The sequence below is a fragment of the Triturus cristatus genome, chromosome 1_2 (assembly GCF_964204655.1).
Source record: "Triturus cristatus chromosome 1_2, aTriCri1.1, whole genome shotgun sequence".
NCBI classification, from domain to species: domain Eukaryota; kingdom Metazoa; phylum Chordata; class Amphibia; order Caudata; family Salamandridae; genus Triturus; species Triturus cristatus.
The window spans coordinates 1,059,640,794-1,059,660,010 of NC_140580.1; positions in this window are offsets into that span (position 1 = coordinate 1,059,640,794).

The window sequence follows — 19,217 nt, forward strand, 5'->3', positions numbered from 1 at the left end:
AATTTATTACGGCTCCCTTGAGCCAACGGGCTGACGAGCCTTGGATCTGCACCTGCACGCCATGAGAGGTACTTGACCTGTTTTAATTACATTTTGGCAGTCCATGCGGCACCCCTTACACTGACCTGCTCCCTGCTGACGAGAGGCAACTACCTCGAAACACGTGTCCAGGGATGGCTAACGCAACACATACTGTTCTTTATACATCGTGGAATAGGCGTACTCGCCGTCGCCACTACATTTACCACAGTTCCTTGGGGCAACTTGCTGGTGTGACGAGCAGTGTGCGACCTACCTTTGCACAATTTATTACGGCTCCCTTGAGCCAACGGGCTGACGAGCCTTGGATCTGCACCTGCACGCCATGAGAGGTACTTGACCTGTTTTAATTACATTTTGGCAGTCCATGCGGCACCCCTTACACTGACCTGCTCCCTGCTGACGAGAGGCAACTACCTCGAAACACGTGTCCAGGGATGGCTAACGCAACACATACTGTTCTTTATACATCGTGGAATAGGCGTACTCGCCGTCGCCACTACATTTACCACAGTTCCTTGGGGCAACTTGCTGGTGTGACGAGCAGTGTGCGACCTACCTTTGCACAATTTATTACGGCTCCCTTGAGCCAACGGGCTGACGAGCCTTGGATCTGCACCTGCACGCCATGAGAGGTACTTGACCTGTTTTAATTACATTTTGGCAGTCCATGCGGCACCCCTTACACTGACCTGCTCCCTGCTGACGAGAGGCAACTACCTCGAAACACGTGTCCAGGGATGGCTAACGCAACACATACTGTTCTTTATACATCGTGGAATAGGCGTACTCGCCGTCGCCACTACATTTACCACAGTTCCTTGGGGCAACTTGCTGGTGTGACGAGCAGTGTGCGACCTACCTTTGCACAATTTATTACGGCTCCCTTGAGCCAACGGGCTGACGAGCCTTGGATCTGCACCTGCACGCCATGAGAGGTACTTGACCTGTTTTAATTACATTTTGGCAGTCCATGCGGCACCCCTTACACTGACCTGCTCCCTGCTGACGAGAGGCAACTACCTCGAAACACGTGTCCAGGGATGGCTAACGCAACACATACTGTTCTTTATACATCGTGGAATAGGCGTACTCGCCGTCGCCACTACATTTACCACAGTTCCTTGGGGCAACTTGCTGGTGTGACGAGCAGTGTGCGACCTACCTTTGCACAATTTATTACGGCTCCCTTGAGCCAACGGGCTGACGAGCCTTGGATCTGCACCTGCACGCCATGAGAGGTACTTGACCTGTTTTAATTACATTTTGGCAGTCCATGCGGCACCCCTTACACTGACCTGCTCCCTGCTGACGAGAGGCAACTACCTCGAAACACGTGTCCAGGGATGGCTAACGCAACACATACTGTTCTTTATACATCGTGGAATAGGCGTACTCGCCGTCGCCACTACATTTACCACAGTTCCTTGGGGCAACTTGCTGGTGTGACGAGCAGTGTGCGACCTACCTTTGCACAATTTATTACGGCTCCCTTGAGCCAACGGGCTGACGAGCCTTGGATCTGCACCTGCACGCCATGAGAGGTACTTGACCTGTTTTAATTACATTTTGGCAGTCCATGCGGCACCCCTTACACTGACCTGCTCCCTGCTGACGAGAGGCAACTACCTCGAAACACGTGTCCAGGGATGGCTAACGCAACACATACTGTTCTTTATACATCGTGGAATAGGCGTACTCGCCGTCGCCACTACATTTACCACAGTTCCTTGGGGCAACTTGCTGGTGTGACGAGCAGTGTGCGACCTACCTTTGCACAATTTATTACGGCTCCCTTGAGCCAACGGGCTGACGAGCCTTGGATCTGCACCTGCACGCCATGAGAGGTACTTGACCTGTTTTAATTACATTTTGGCAGTCCATGCGGCACCCCTTACACTGACCTGCTCCCTGCTGACGAGAGGCAACTACCTCGAAACACGTGTCCAGGGATGGCTAACGCAACACATACTGTTCTTTATACATCGTGGAATAGGCGTACTCGCCGTCGCCACTACATTTACCACAGTTCCTTGGGGCAACTTGCTGGTGTGACGAGCAGTGTGCGACCTACCTTTGCACAATTTATTACGGCTCCCTTGAGCCAACGGGCTGACGAGCCTTGGATCTGCACCTGCACGCCATGAGAGGTACTTGACCTGTTTTAATTACATTTTGGCAGTCCATGCGGCACCCCTTACACTGACCTGCTCCCTGCTGACGAGAGGCAACTACCTCGAAACACGTGTCCAGGGATGGCTAACGCAACACATACTGTTCTTTATACATCGTGGAATAGGCGTACTCGCCGTCGCTACTACATTTACCACAGTTCCTTGGGGCAACTTGCTGGTGTGACGAGCAGTGTGCGACCTACCTTTGCACAATTTATTACGGCTCCCTTGAGCCAACGGGCTGACGAGCCTTGGATCTGCACCTGCACGCCATGAGAGGTACTTGACCTGTTTTAATTACATTTTGGCAGTCCATGCGGCACCCCTTACACTGACCTGCTCCCTGCTGACGAGAGGCAACTACCTCGAAACACGTGTCCAGGGATGGCTAACGCAACACATACTGTTCTTTATACATCGTGGAATAGGCGTACTCGCCGTCGCCACTACATTTACCACAGTTCCTTGGGGCAACTTGCTGGTGTGACGAGCAGTGTGCGACCTACCTTTGCACAATTTATTACGGCTCCCTTGAGCCAACGGGCTGACGAGCCTTGGATCTGCACCTGCACGCCATGAGAGGTACTTGACCTGTTTTAATTACATTTTGGCAGTCCATGCGGCACCCCTTACACTGACCTGCTCCCTGCTGACGAGAGGCAACTACCTCGAAACACGTGTCCAGGGATGGCTAACGCAACACATACTGTTCTTTATACATCGTGGAATAGGCGTACTCGCCGTCGCCACTACATTTACCACAGTTCCTTGGGGCAACTTGCTGGTGTGACGAGCAGTGTGCGACCTACCTTTGCACAATTTATTACGGCTCCCTTGAGCCAACGGGCTGACGAGCCTTGGATCTGCACCTGCACGCCATGAGAGGTACTTGACCTGTTTTAATTACATTTTGGCAGTCCATGCGGCACCCCTTACACTGACCTGCTCCCTGCTGACGAGAGGCAACTACCTCGAAACACGTGTCCAGGGATGGCTAACGCAACACATACTGTTCTTTATACATCGTGGAATAGGCGTACTCGCCGTCGCCACTACATTTACCACAGTTCCTTGGGGCAACTTGCTGGTGTGACGAGCAGTGTGCGACCTACCTTTGCACAATTTATTACGGCTCCCTTGAGCCAACGGGCTGACGAGCCTTGGATCTGCACCTGCACGCCATGAGAGGTACTTGACCTGTTTTAATTACATTTTGGCAGTCCATGCGGCACCCCTTACACTGACCTGCTCCCTGCTGACGAGAGGCAACTACCTCGAAACACGTGTCCAGGGATGGCTAACGCAACACATACTGTTCTTTATACATCGTGGAATAGGCGTACTCGCCGTCGCCACTACATTTACCACAGTTCCTTGGGGCAACTTGCTGGTGTGACGAGCAGTGTGCGACCTACCTTTGCACAATTTATTACGGCTCCCTTGAGCCAACGGGCTGACGAGCCTTGGATCTGCACCTGCACGCCATGAGAGGTACTTGACCTGTTTTAATTACATTTTGGCAGTCCATGCGGCACCCCTTACACTGACCTGCTCCCTGCTGACGAGAGGCAACTACCTCGAAACACGTGTCCAGGGATGGCTAACGCAACACATACTGTTCTTTATACATCGTGGAATAGGCGTACTCGCCGTCGCCACTACATTTACCACAGTTCCTTGGGGCAACTTGCTGGTGTGACGAGCAGTGTGCCACCTACCTTTGCACAATTTATTACGGCTCCCTTGAGCCAACGGGCTGACGAGCCTTGGATCTGCACCTGCACGCCATGAGAGGTACTTGACCTGTTTTAATTACATTTTGGCAGTCCATGCGGCACCCCTTACACTGACCTGCTCCCTGCTGACGAGAGGCAACTACCTCGAAACACGTGTCCAGGGATGGCTAACGCAACACATACTGTTCTTTATACATCGTGGAATAGGCGTACTCGCCGTCGCCACTACATTTACCACAGTTCCTTGGGGCAACTTGCTGGTGTGACGAGCAGTGTGCGACCTACCTTTGCACAATTTATTACGGCTCCCTTGAGCCAACGGGCTGACGAGCCTTGGATCTGCACCTGCACGCCATGAGAGGTACTTGACCTGTTTTAATTACATTTTGGCAGTCCATGCGGCACCCCTTACACTGACCTGCTCCCTGCTGACGAGAGGCAACTACCTCGAAACACGTGTCCAGGGATGGCTAACGCAACACATACTGTTCTTTATACATCGTGGAATAGGCGTACTCGCCGTCGCCACTACATTTACCACAGTTCCTTGGGGCAACTTGCTGGTGTGACGAGCAGTGTGCGACCTACCTTTGCACAATTTATTACGGCTCCCTTGAGCCAACGGGCTGACGAGCCTTGGATCTGCACCTGCACGCCATGAGAGGTACTTGACCTGTTTTAATTACATTTTGGCAGTCCATGCGGCACCCCTTACACTGACCTGCTCCCTGCTGACGAGAGGCAACTACCTCGAAACACGTGTCCAGGGATGGCTAACGCAACACATACTGTTCTTTATACATCGTGGAATAGGCGTACTCGCCGTCGCCACTACATTTACCACAGTTCCTTGGGGCAACTTGCTGGTGTGACGAGCAGTGTGCGACCTACCTTTGCACAATTTATTACGGCTCCCTTGAGCCAACGGGCTGACGAGCCTTGGATCTGCACCTGCACGCCATGAGAGGTACTTGACCTGTTTTAATTACATTTTGGCAGTACATGCGGCACCCCTTACACTGACCTGCTCCCTGCTGACGAGAGGCAACTACCTCGAAACACGTGTCCAGGGATGGCTAACGCAACACATACTGTTCTTTATACATCGTGGAATAGGCGTACTCGCCGTCGCCACTACATTTACCACAGTTCCTTGGGGCAACTTGCTGGTGTGACGAGCAGTGTGCGACCTACCTTTGCACAACCTATTAGGTAGGGACCTATTGTGCAAGATGAATGGTACAATTTTTTGTACTCCAGATGGAATAGCTTTTGAGACACCAGATGAGGATGTTTTGTACCGGATGACTCTAGATAATAGAGAGAGTGAGATTGTTGGTACATATGCTGTGTTTAATCCAGATGATTTGCCTCAGGAGTTGAGACACACAGTGAAAACAGCAGTTTGGGATTTTACTGGAGAAGATGTGGGATTGATGAATAATGTAGATCCAGTGAAGATTTCAGTGAAAGAGGGTATTGTTTATCCTAATATTCCTCGGTACAGATTGACACCAGAAATAATTGAGGGAATAACACCTATAATTGACAAGATGATTCAACAGGGTGTTTTGAGAGAAATACTGAGTAGCCCGTGTAATTCACCGATAATGGGGCTGAAGAAACCTAATGGGAAGTTCAGGATTGTACAGGATTTGAGAAAAGTGAACAAAATTGTGGTGGCATGTTGTCCCATTGTGCCAAATCCTTCAGTGATTTTATATCAGATTCCTCATGATGCTGAGTGGTACACAGTGATTGTTTTGTGTCATGCTTTCTTTTCAATTCCATTGCATCATGACAGCCAGCCGATTTTTGCATTCCGGTTTGGCCAGCGTATTTTAGCATGGTGTCGTATCTCACAGGGGTATACAGAGAGTCCTTCGATATTCAATCAGTTATTGAAGAAATCATTGGAGAGTTTGATCATGCCTGAAAGCTCAGTACTAGTGCAGTATATCGATGACTTACTTGTGGCATCGAAGACACGTGAGGCTTGTGAAGTAGATACCATAGCTTTACTGAATCATCTGGCAGATGGAGGATTAAAGGTATCTCCAGCCAAATTGCAGTTTTGCAAGAAAGAGGTGCATTATCTTGGACACAATATTGAAAAAGGTCTGAGAAAGGTGACTGGTGACAGGATCAAAATTATCAGAGGAATGAGAGCCCCAATGACCCAGAGAGAAGTGAGGATGTTTCTGGGGATGGTGGGTTATTGTCGTCGGTGGATAAGTAACTTCTCTCTGATAGCAAAGCCACTGATTAAGCTGACAAAAAGTGAAGTAAAAGACCCATTGGAACTGGATGGAGAACAAATGGCAGCATTTGAAGAATTGAAGAGCAGAGTGTGTGAAGCCCCTGCTTTGGGAATGCCAGACTATGAGAAAGAGTTTGAGTTGTACTGTAGTGAGAGAAATGGGTGTGCACTTTCAGTGTTGATTCAGAAGCATGGACAACTGAGAAGGCCGATTGCGTACTTCTCCTCGACACTTGACCCCGTAGCTGTGGGTTTGCCAGGTTGTCTGAAAGCAGTAGCTGCTACATGCAGAAGCTTGGAACAGAGTGAGGGTATAATAATGGGATATCCTGTAAGGGTATTCGTACCTCATGACATGGCTATTCTTTTGACAAGAAGTAGGACTCAGTATATGTCACATAGTCGGCTGACTAAATATGAGAAAATCATTCTGGGAGCATCAAATGTGACTCTTGAAAGATGTGTGAATGTGAATCCAGCGACACTTCTACCAGATGCTGAAAATGTGAATGTTGGAGATGATGTTGATCATGATTGTTTGGATGTGCTTGATTACTGCACAAAACCAAGACCAGACATAAGAGATTTACCATTGCCTGAGAGTGATCATGTGTTGTTTGTGGATGGATCATGTCTGAGGACTGATGATGGTGTGCTGAGTGCAGCATATGCAGTGTGCAAGGTTTCAGAAGTTATGGAAGCTTCGCCTTTGAAAGGAGTGAGATCTGCTCAAGTGGCTGAATTGGTGGCATTGACAAAAGCTTGCAAGATTGGGAAGAATCTGAGAGTGACTGTGATGACTGATAGTCAGTACGGATTTGGAGTCGTTCATGACTTTGGCCAGCTTTGGCTACAGAGAGGTTTCTTGACGTCGAGTGGGACTCCAATAAAGAATGCTGAGGTGATTGGAAAATTGCTTGAGGCAATACAGCTGCCTAAAGAATTAGCAGTTGTGAAGTGTGCTGCTCATGGACAAGGAGATGATTTTGTTACTCTTGGTAATAGATTTGCCAATGACATAGCGCAGTATTGTGCGAAAACAAATCAATCGATTAATAAGGCACGAGAGAGGGAAATGTCTTTTTGTTCTGTGATGTTTACTAATGTCCTAGAGACGTGGGATGAAGTGAAACAGTTACAGGATGAGGCAGGAGATGAGGAAATGAGAGATTGGATCAAGGCAGGTTGTGCCCCAAGAGAGACAGATCATGTTTGGATCTATAGAGATGGTAGACCAGTCGTGCCAAATAGCATGTTGTCAACAATGGCAAGAATGTATCATGGCCAGGGACATCTGGGAAGGGACGCGATGATTAGGTCATTGAAGCAGATCTGGTACAATGCAAAGTTCAGGTTGATTGCAGAGAGCATCTGTCAGAGATGTTTGATTTGTCAGCAGTTCAATACTGGGAAAAAGACAGTGGTGAGTCTAGGAACAATAGGCAGAGAAGGAGGTCCTTTTACCAGGATGCAAATAGATTTCATTGAAATGCCCCAAGTGAACAAATTGAGGTATGTTCTAGTGGTAGTCTGTTTGTTCTCAAGATGGGTGGAGGCCTATCCGACTAGGAGAAATGATGGAATAACAGTTGCAAAGTTACTGTTGAGAGAGTTGATTCCTAGGTACGGGTTCCCAGTGACAATTGAGTCTGATAGAGGTGGACACTTCTACAATGAGCTCATGGGTTTAATTTGTGAAGCATTGAGCATACAGCAGAAGCTACATTGTGCATACAGGCCAGAGGCTTCTGGCGTCGTTGAGCAGATGAATGGCACAATAAAAAACCGTATTGGTAAGATGTGTTTAGCCACTGGAATGAAATGGCCTGATGTCTTGCCTCTAGTGCTGATGACCATTAGGTCTACTCCAGATAGAACCACAGGTTTGAGTCCGCACGAAATTTTAATGGGACGTGCGATGAGACATGCATTTGTGCCTGTCAACAAGTTGATGACAATAACTGATGACATGATTTTGGATTACTGTAAAGGCCTGGCTGACGCAGTTCATTCTGTGTTTCACCAGGTTGGAGAAGACGCTACCACACTTGAGAAGAAGCAAGCCCATGATCTGAGTCCAGGGGACTGGGTGAGGATTAAGGTACACAGAAGAAGAAATTGCTTGGTCCCAAGGTGGGGAAGGCCAAGACAAGTTATTCTGACTACGACAACTGCAGTGAAGTGTGCCGGTGTGAAAAACTGGGTGCATGCGAGTCATACTCTGAGTGTTCCAAATCCAAAGGATGGGACTGGTAAAGAGTATTTTGAAGAGTCAGATTCGAGTGATGATGAAGAAACTGAGCCAGTGAGAAGGAGGAAGAATCCTGAAAGAGTTGAAGGAGAAAGAGAGTCAGGTGATTCTTTCTTTCCAAGAGAAGCTTCAGGAGAAACATTGAGAGTTTCAGGGGAAAGATCAGATTCTGTAAGAGTGCCTGAAGTTCCAACAAGCAGTGGAGAAAACAGAAGAGAAAAGAGCAGTTCCACAGAGACTACTCCTGAATCAGATGAGGACGTTGAAAATCCACTTGAGATTACACCTGAAGAAGCAGGGTCAGAAGAAGATAGAGAGGGACAGATTGCGGAAGACCCCCGAGGAGGTGTAGGGAACATTCCTGATAAGCTAGGTGAAGGGACAAGTAGACAGCAAGAAGATTGCGTGCCGGAGATCCGAGGAGGGAAAGAAATAGGGAATAGGGAAGTCTCAATCAGTAGTGGAAAAAACTGTGGAACAAAAGAAAACTGCTGAAGAACAAGAGGCAAATGAGACAGAATCAGATGAGAGTGAAAATGAGAAATCAGAGGGTCGAGTTCTGAGAAAGAGAACTTGGATTGGAGAGAGAAATAATAAAGAAGTGAGACCAAAGAGGGTTGTAAGAGGAGATCTTTGGCCTAACAGGATAAAGAGGCTGAGGTACAGACTGACACGAGTAAATTCATCGAAAGCTGAACAGGTGAACGAAGTGTCGAGTCAGAATCAAGCAAAAAGTGAAAAACAAAAGATCACAAAGGAACCGGAGGAGATCAAGAGAATCAGAAAACCTAACCAAAAGTATAGGTCACCGGAATGGACGTATGTGGCACTGTCTGAAGGTGAAGAGACAGAAGGTCAAGGAAATCCAGAGGGGACCGTACGAGAAGTGGTTGAGGAGAAAACTGTTGGATTCCTGAAAGTAATCTTGACTGAAATTGGAGAAGAGTCGGATGCACAGGATGTTGTTGATGATCTGATACAATTTGATGTTGCTGAAGAAGAAGTGAAAAGTGATGAAAATCCAAATTGAGTGAACTAGAAGAATCACTTGGAGAAGTGAAAAGAGAAAATCTGAATTAGCTGTGTGAAATAATCTAAGGTTCTGAAAATTCAGTAGTGGAGTAGAAGAGGCTAAGTCAAAAGACACTGCCAAAGTAGTAAAATGGCTAACACAGAGAATAATCAAAGTAGATGTGCCTTCTTGAAAAGATGGTGTAGAATGTGCTGCTGCTGTACTGGATTATTAATGCTATCATGGGGTGTACTAGCTTTACGAGTTACTTTTAGAGTTACAATAGATACTTTTGGAATACATACTGAGAATGTGACCAATGTAGAGAAGAGTTCACAAAAAGTAGTTCCAACTAGAATTAGTAACATTTACATACATAAAGATAGGTCAATTAATGATTTTTCTAGCAATGTTATTGTACGAATACGTAAAGACAATGGAAGTTAGGGATTGCTACGTTTGCATGCAATTACCTGCATCCGTTTCAGAAGGTGTTACTTGTCACCATTTACCAGCTACGTATGGAATTTCATGTAGTGTGTTAAGTAGTGTTTTTTATTTGTTAGGGAAAATAGATTATGAGATGTCTAACAAAGATAACATTTTTGGGCAATTGCCTATGAATAAAAGGCTGAATCCGGCTAAAGAAGCTAACATTTTTGGTGAGATTTTTATTGAAAAAGAAGAATTAACATTAGATCATATTTTTAGAAACAATTTAACTTGCAGTTTGAAAGAGGAGAAAGCTTTCCTAAACATGGTAGAGGAAAGGAGAATAAGCATGCATGAGAAGGCAGAGAAATATAAAGTGAGTGAGACAATTTGGGACATTGAAATGGGAAAGGAGTTGAAGAATGGGGTTAGTCCAACTTTAGCTTTAGATGCACCACAGAAGGGTAAACTATGCATTACTAGAAAGAAGTCTCAATATGATACATATTTTGTTGGGACTAGTGAGTGTCATGATACATACTTCATTGCAACAGGATGGGGTTTTAAAGGTGGAGAAGATCCAGTTTTCCCAGGAGTGTATTATGTTTGTGGGAACAAGGCTTATTCCAAGTTTCCTGACCATTGGTATGGCACGTGTTATGTGGGTCTGGTCTTTCCAAAGATTTTCATATAGATAGGATAGAAGATGTAGAACACATTAATGTACTAACACGTTTCAAGAGAGAAACTTGGTCAGAGATAGTGGGTGATATTTTTGGTGCTTTAATTCCAGCAGTGGGAATTTCTTTCAATGCATATGGGATTCGGAAACTGTCAACAGTGGTGGATCGTTGATCGACAAGTACCGCTGGAGGGTTTCTTTTGGTGAATACGGAGATGATTGCTGTACGTGCCATGTCTATGCAAAATCGACTTGCCCTTGATATTCTATTGGCCAAGGAGGGTGGAGTTTGCGGAATGGTGAAAGTTCAACATTGTTGCACTTACATTCCTGACGAAAGCAAAGACCTAAAGGTCTATATCAAAAATATTACTGATTTGCATGAAGAATTAGTACCCCTGGAAGCTGAAAGTGTCTGGACTAAAATAGCTAATAAGATAGTTGCTGTTAAGAGTTTTATTGCTAAGATAGGTAGTACCTTTATTGGTAAAATATATTTTCCTTTGACATGTGTAATTGTTGCTTTACTGATTCTAAGATTGGGGTGTTTGTGTTGTAAAAACAGGGGAGGGAAAAAGAGAATAATTAGAGGAAATATTGACAAGAAACAAAAGAGATCAAGGAGGGATCAGCAAGAAATAGAATTAGAAGAATTGAGGGAAAGTGTTTACTAGGAGACAAAGAGGGATGATGTGAGGGAGTCTGGTGTTTATTGTTGTGTTGTAAAAGACATTTTCGATTTCTCCTAAAAATTGGGACTAAATTTTTTATGGGGGTTGGTTTTTGTGGTGATAAGATATCACCAAAGGGGGGATTGCTGGAGCAGAGTTTTCTGTTGAAAATGTATCGAGTTTTAAGCTCCAGTTTTGTTTCTATGTTATGATTAAAAAATATTAATTTGAAAATACTAATTAATAGTTTGTTTTGTTAAAGTCTGAACTAACCAACATTACTAATGGGAAGAAACGATTACACGTGGGACGCATATATGTTGCTTGATAATAATGTGCGGTTTTACTAAATGAGTGTTGTAAAAGTGCTATTTGTTTCATGTTTATGCTTTTAAAATAACGTGTACTAATGCTTTATTGCGTTGCAGAAGGCTAGATAATTACATACACATATGGGTATTAGTGGGGACTAACACTGTTTAATCATTATGCTGTGGTAACGTTGTTTTGTGTTTCTTTTAATTAAGATGGTCCGTTTTGGCCTAAGGTGAATATACAGTTCATGCCTCTATACCCGTTGTCATATATTTTATAAGACAATCTATACAGCATGTGGTTGCACCATCTATGCTACTTATGGGTATGATTCACAAATTTAAAAAAATGAAAAAAATCATACGAGGTACACTAGCAAAATTGTCTCTGTAATCCACAAGTATCTGTCTCTAACCACCCAATTATAGTGAGAAAAATGTAGGAAAGGAGCGAGGATGCCTCACGGTAGCAACACCAGGGAGGTTTAAGCAGGAAGGTACTCGCCTGCTACCTCAAGATATCATCATCAGCTAACCTCGCTCCGAAAATAAGGTAGTGTAAGGGAGGAAGAATGGGTAACAACCCAAAAGATAAAGTGCTAGGGTATGTGAAAAAGAAGAAGTAGTGCCAAAATATATGCACCGAGGAAAACCCCACAACTATATACAGTTCTGAGCTAGAACACACTGGCTTACGATTTTTATTCCATGCTGTGTGTCTACTCTTATTAAAATGCCGACATGTTTCATTGCCTTTGGGTACACTCACGGCAATTTCTTCAGGGCGTGGGGTTTTGTCGCTTAACCCTGCACCTCCGCTTATCTTTTATAAAAACACTTCTGTAAGAGACAAGAGATAAAGAGACAAAGAACAACACATAACAAAATTAATTGGCATCTGGCAAGGGGAATTAGATATGTATTGCGTCCCTTAATACGTATCCACCATGTCATTTACCGGGATATTGCCCAATGTGGGTATACCTTTACCCTCGAGCTCTTGTATGTGAGGAACTGCACTCCTTCAAGGCTCTTCCAATTAGCTCCTACTGTGAGTCTGTAACACATAACCAAGAATCACAAAATTGCTTGGTAGACACTGGAACTAGCTTATTCAATGTGTGTCTATCCTTCTGCTATGTTCCTACTGGGTATGTCTCACACTGATGGTATTGAGATCTCTGTGATATTCCGTTTGGCATTGTGTAACCTAGAATCAAACTGTGGCTACAGTGATACGCTAAAAATTATTGGAGAAATCTTTTCTTAATCCCCGTTGTTTTAAAATGCACTGTAGTACCTTTACAACCATCCCATATCTCACTCTATATCCAACGATCTTACTGTATTTGCTTTGAATCATTCAAAGGCAGCCCATCTCACCTTTTTGAAGGGGGAACCCTTTCTAACCACCCTCTCACATTGCAGGACCCACCGTAACTTTTTGCGCGTCCGGCATTAACTCAGCACCGCATCAACCGGCTTCGGCGTTTCATGGGAATAAATGCGCTCATGCTCACCCCGTGATTGGACCTGAAAGGTCCCGCCTTCATCAGGGAGTGTCTCGTGTGGTACTCTAGCTGGTGTCTACGTCGCCGCCATATTGGAGTGGTGGTCTCCACAGATTGACTATCCACTATTTTTGATATCCCTCATTTACAATACAAAGCAAATAGAATAGAACAATTCCAGTGTCGGTCACCGTGCATGGCTTGTCTTGTTTGTGTCACCGGTGTTAACATACTACACTCGGCTTCTTTGCGATTAAATATTGTCCCATATACGAATGTAAGTTGTTAAATATATGGACGCTAACAGCACCGATTGTGTGGTATAAGGTGCCCCCTAGTGCGAAAATGTGTAGTAACTCAACTATCTGCTAACTCCATGTCTACCCCTATGTGACATAGACATCCACTATTCAGACTACGATCGAGAATTCAAAATTCAAGACCCCATAACTTTATTGTTACCGGACATTCCCATCGGGTATGTCTTACATCAATAAGAATTTACGACAATCAGTGTAGTCTCGTTATTCCTATGATTGTCGATTCAACATGATACCCTGATGTACTAACAAGTGCCTATCTCATAAATGAATTTCTCGGTGTAGAAATAACTAGCAGTTGTTGGAGATTCATTGAAGATAAGTTCATAACTACTAGCACTTCGGGGCATTGGTAGCTCCCCAGTGTCTAATTCTAGCATGCAACGCATCGAGTCCTTAAAGGTACAGATGAATAGTGAGCTATGTATTTACCCTGTTCCACTCAATGAGATCATTTAATCCCGTCTGATCCACACCTTCCTGGTAGATCCAACGTGCTTCCCTCGTACTTAGTCTGGTCTCCATGTTGAACTGGTCCCCCATTACTCTTTCTAGGACCACCCAACGCACATCTTTAGGCGTGTGTTTTTGGGACTGAAAATGTTGCACCAATCTTGTGCTCAGTTTCCCTGCACGTAATGTACTCAGATGTTCTTGTATCCTGATTTTAACCTTTCTACTGGTAAGACCGATGTAGTGAAGGTCACAGGGGCATGTCAGTCTATAAATAACATTAGATGTGTTACAGTTAATACATTTATTTAAAAAACAGATTTTGTTGTTTGCAAGGGTAACACTTTTAGTGACAGATGTAAACACACACACAGAGCAGCTCCCACATGGGTAGTGTCCCTGCGGTATATTGGTCTCTCGAGGGTCTTGTTTTGGTCTAGTATGGACCAAACGGTCTCGGATGTTGGCTGACCGTTTAAATGCAAAACGGGGTGGCGGCATTCGCATATTCATAGTACTTAACAAATGCCAGTGCCTACGAATGATCTGTCTGATTTTGGTGGAAAGTGGGCCAAAAGTGGTCACTACTGGGATACAGTCACTATTCTTCTTAGGAGTTTTTTCCAACAAGGCACAAGATTGGTGCAACATTTTCAGTCCCAAAAACACACGCCTAAAGATGTGCGTTGGGTGGTCCTAGAAAGAGTAATGGGGGACCAGTTCAACATGGAGACCAGACTAAGTACGAGGGAAGCACGTTGGATCTACCAGGAAGGTGTGGATCAGACGGGATTAAATGATCTCATTGAGTGGAACAGGGTAAATACATAGCTCACTATTCATCTATACCTTTAAGGACTCGATGGGTTGCATGCAAGAATTAGACACTGGGGAGCTACCAATGCCCCGAAGTGCTAGTAGTTATGAACTTATCTTCAATGAATCTCCAACAACTGCTAGTTATTTCTACACCGAGAAATTCATTTATGAGATAGGCACTTGTTAGTACATCAGGGTATCATGTTGAATCGACAATCATAGAAATAACGAGACTACACTGATTGTCGTAAATTCTTATTGATGTAAGCCATACCCGATGGAAATGTCCGGTAACAATAAAGTTATGGGGTCTTGAATTTTGAATTCTCGATCGTAGTCTGAATAGTGGATGTCTATGTTACATAGGGGTAGACATGGAGTTAGCAGATAGTTGAGTTACTACACATTTTCGCACTAGGGGGCACCTTATACCACACAATCGGTGCTGTTAGCGTCCATATATTTAACAACTTACATTCGTATATGGAACAATATTTAATCGCAAAGAAGCCGAGTGTAGTATGTTAACACTGGTGACACAAACAAGACAAGCCATGCACGGTGACCGACACTGGAATTGTTCAATTCTATTTGCTTTGTATTGTAAATGAGGGATATCAAAAATAGTGGATAGTCAATCTGTGGAGACCACCACTCCAATATGGCGGCGACGTAGACACCAGCTAGAGTACCACACGAGACACTCCCTGATGAAGGCGAGACCTTTCAGGTCCGATCACGGGGTGAGCATGAGCGCATTTATTCCCATGAAACGCCGAAGCCGGTTGATGCGGTGCTGAGCTAATGCCGGACGCGCAAACAGTTACGGTGGGTCCTGCAATGTGAGAGGGTGGTTAGAAAGGGTTCCCCCTTCAAAAAGGTGAGATGGGCTGCCTTTGAATGATTCAAAGCAAATACAGTAAGATCGTTGGTTATAGATTGAGATATGGGATGGTTGTAAAGGTACTACAGTGCATTTTAAAACAACGGGGATTAAGAAAAGATTTCTCCAATAATTTTTAGCGTATCACTGTAGCCACAGTTTGATTCTAGGTTACACAATGCCAAACGGAATATCACAGAGATCTCAATACCATCAGTGTGAGACATACCCAGTAGGAACATAGCAGAAGGATAGACACACATTGAATAAGCTAGTTCCAGTGTCTACCAAGCAATTTTGTTATTCTTGGTTATGTGTTACAGACTCACAGTAGGAGCTAATTGGAAGAGCCTTGAAGGAGTGCAGTTCCTCACATACAAGAGCTCGAGGGTAAAGGTATACCCACATTGGGCAATATCCCGGTAAATGACATGGTGGATACGTATTAAGGGACGCAATACATATCTAATTCCCCTTGCCAGATGCCAATTAATTTTGTTATGTGTTGTTGTTTGTCTCTTTATCTCTTGTCTCTTACAGAAGTGTTTTTATAAAAGATAAGCGGAGGTGCAGGGTTAAGCGACAAAACCCCACGCCCTGAAGAAATTGCCGTGAGTGTATCCAAAGGCAATGAAACATGTCGGCATTTTAATAAGAGTAGACACACAGCATGGAATAAAAATCGTAAGCCAGTGTGTTCTAGCTCAGAACTGTATATAGTTGTGGGGTTTTCCTCGGTGCATATATTTTGGCACTACTTCTTCTTTTTCACATACCCTAGCACTTTATCTTTTGGGTTGTTACCCATTCTTCCTCCCTTACACTACCTTATTTTCGGAGCGAGGTTAGCTGATGATGATATCTTGAGGTAGCAGGCGAGTACCTTCCTGCTTAAACCTCCCTGGTGTTGCTACCGTGAGGCATCCTCGCTCCTTTCCTACACTTTTCTCACTATAATTGGGTGGTTAGAGACAGATACTTGTGGATTACAGAGACAATTTTGCTAGTGTACCTCGTATGATTTTTTTCATTTTTTTAAATTGGTGAATCATACCCATAAGTAGCATAGATGGTGCAACCACATGCTGTATAGATTGTTTTATAAAATATATGACAACGGGTATAGAGGCATGAACTGTATATTCACCTTGGGAACAGGTCAATTGCTGTATAGAAACTTATGAGTGGGGGACGACCTGTTCTCTGCCCCTAGAGCTCCAATTTGTGTTGTGGTGCCGTTTTGGCCTAAAACAAGATGGCTGCCTTTTACAGCCTGCACTCAAGTGATTGAATTTTGATGAGAGGCCTTGCTGAACATGGTCGAGAGTCACCTGACCGCAGCCTTTGCCTGGTTAGAAAGTTTTCCGTGAGGACAGTAGCTCTGGGAACGTTTCCAGCTGCCCTTGGACAAGGATAAAGCCACAATGAACAATAACTAGCCTGCGGTGGCTCTGCTAAGATATCAAGGAAGAACATTTACGAAAGATACATTTGCAAACTCGAGTTTCCTTCTTCCGTCTTTTTATTTTTGTGATTTTTCCTGAGCGGAGGTTTCCTAAGTGTAACTGAATGACATCCTTTCCTGTCCGCTCTGCTCAGCGGCTCAACGGATATCTAACATTTGTTTGTAACTTTTATTTGTAACTTTTCCTATAAATATGTTAGACTAGAGAGGGTCCGGGTTCATCTTGTTCATTGCTGTTCATAGTGTTCATTGCGTTCTTTGGTTCATCGCGTCTTGGACTTCTTCTTGAACCTATGCTGAGGACGGCATCTCGAGAGACTTTACTGAGAGACCTGTCCTGACCCTTTTAGCTAGAATAGGTAACTATGAGAATAATGAGAATAATGATTTTGCTAATAATTGACTTTCGTTTTGCATTAATTTAGATAAATAAGCATTTGTTTGAATTACAGTGTTGGGTGTTCATTTCTTGTCATTTATTGAGTTTCAAATGTATTTCCTATGTTTAAAAAATCAGGACTCAGGACAATAACTTTCTGGTCGCATTGACCTCATTGTAGATGCAGATTGGTTTAGGTTTTCTTTCCTATATTCAGTGTGGATAGAGTAATAGTATGAATTTTAGTGTGATGGGCCCTAGCGTAGGATGTGTGTTTGTGCGTGTGACTGTAGGTTTACTCTGTCCGTGGAAGCAGGGAGAATTTATATGCGCCGATCTGCAGCAGTGTCCCTTCCCAGCGTGCCCGGTCACCACATGTCTCTTTCATGCCAGGCACCGCACCCCCTGCCCCTGTCTCCACTGCTGCCGCCAATGCCGAGTCTGTGGAAATCCAGCGGCAGTTGCAGGTTGGTCAGGCTGCGATCCTTAATGTCCTCCATGGCCACAGCCAAGTGCTGAACAACATGGAGGCATACTTGGAGGGCATTTTTTCATCGCAGGCTGATCAACGCAACTTGCTGATGTCCATTGACTCGACACTGACTGCAGCAGTGGGTCTCCTGCAGCGCTACGTCCCACCCCCTACCCCTGACCCTTCCACACTTCCCACTCCCATGCCTGTCCCACGTACACCCAGACGTCAGCATGCACCCACAACAACAGACACAGGCACCACACCAGCAGGGAAGATCATACGCACACCTCCTGGCACGCGCACACAGGGTGAAGTAGGCACACCCACTGGGTGGGGGGGCAAACGTAAGCCACGCAGCCAGAGTGGGAGTCCGCATTCCACCCAATCCACTCCCTCCAATTCCCCTCCCCTCAGCTCTCCTGGCCACATATCCAGCAAGGACTCCTTCATGGCCGCTCTGTCCCTGAGCCCCACTGTGACACCACCCCGCAAGCGGTCAAGGGAGTCCCCAGTCAGGGTGGTTGAGTCCCCCCCTGTCCACACCCTCCCCCAGTGGCGCTGCGACCCATTCCTCGCCCCCCCCCCTCCTTGGGGCCTGTGGTTCCTTCGGGTGCAGGGGAGACTCTGGAGGACCTTGCTAAGGTGTGCAGCGACATCCTGGCCTCCGCCTTTGGCCCTGCCCCACCCCCTGTGGTGGAGTCCTCCATCCCTGCACCCACAACGCCTACCCTTCGCCCTCATGTCCCTGCGGTGCCTGGTCCTTCCCCCCCACATGATGCCCTCCCCGCTGTGGAAGACGAAGGAGTCTGACTGAGCAGGCAAGCTAGGGGACACGCGTCCCACTGTGTCCCCCATCCAGCTGTGACTCATGGACTGCCCTATGGGCTTTGTAAATATTGAACTTTATCCACACACACTTTATTTGGAAATGCTGAATAAAGCCTTATTTTTTTCCTTAGAACACTACTGCTTTTGTGGTATTGCTGTTGGTGGGGCTGCTACATGATTTTGGGTGGTGATCATGTGTTGGGTGTGTGGGAAATGTAGTAGTGTGCTGGTCATAGGGGGTACCCTGGTATCTGTGTGCCATCACAAGGTGTTAGCTAGGTTTCTCTGTTCATGTAAGCAGTTACTGCATGGTGAAATTGTCCCAAGGTGTGTTCCTTCCTCTGTGTACCCTGACATCTTCCCTGCAGGGTGTTCCCAATATTTAGCGCTGAGCTGTGTGTACATTAGCTGGGTGTGTGACGGACCCCTTCAACTTTGGCCATGCATGTAGAGCGATGTCTCCACCTGCATCATTCGTGGCATCCTTGGTGATCACTGTACTTGTGTATGTAG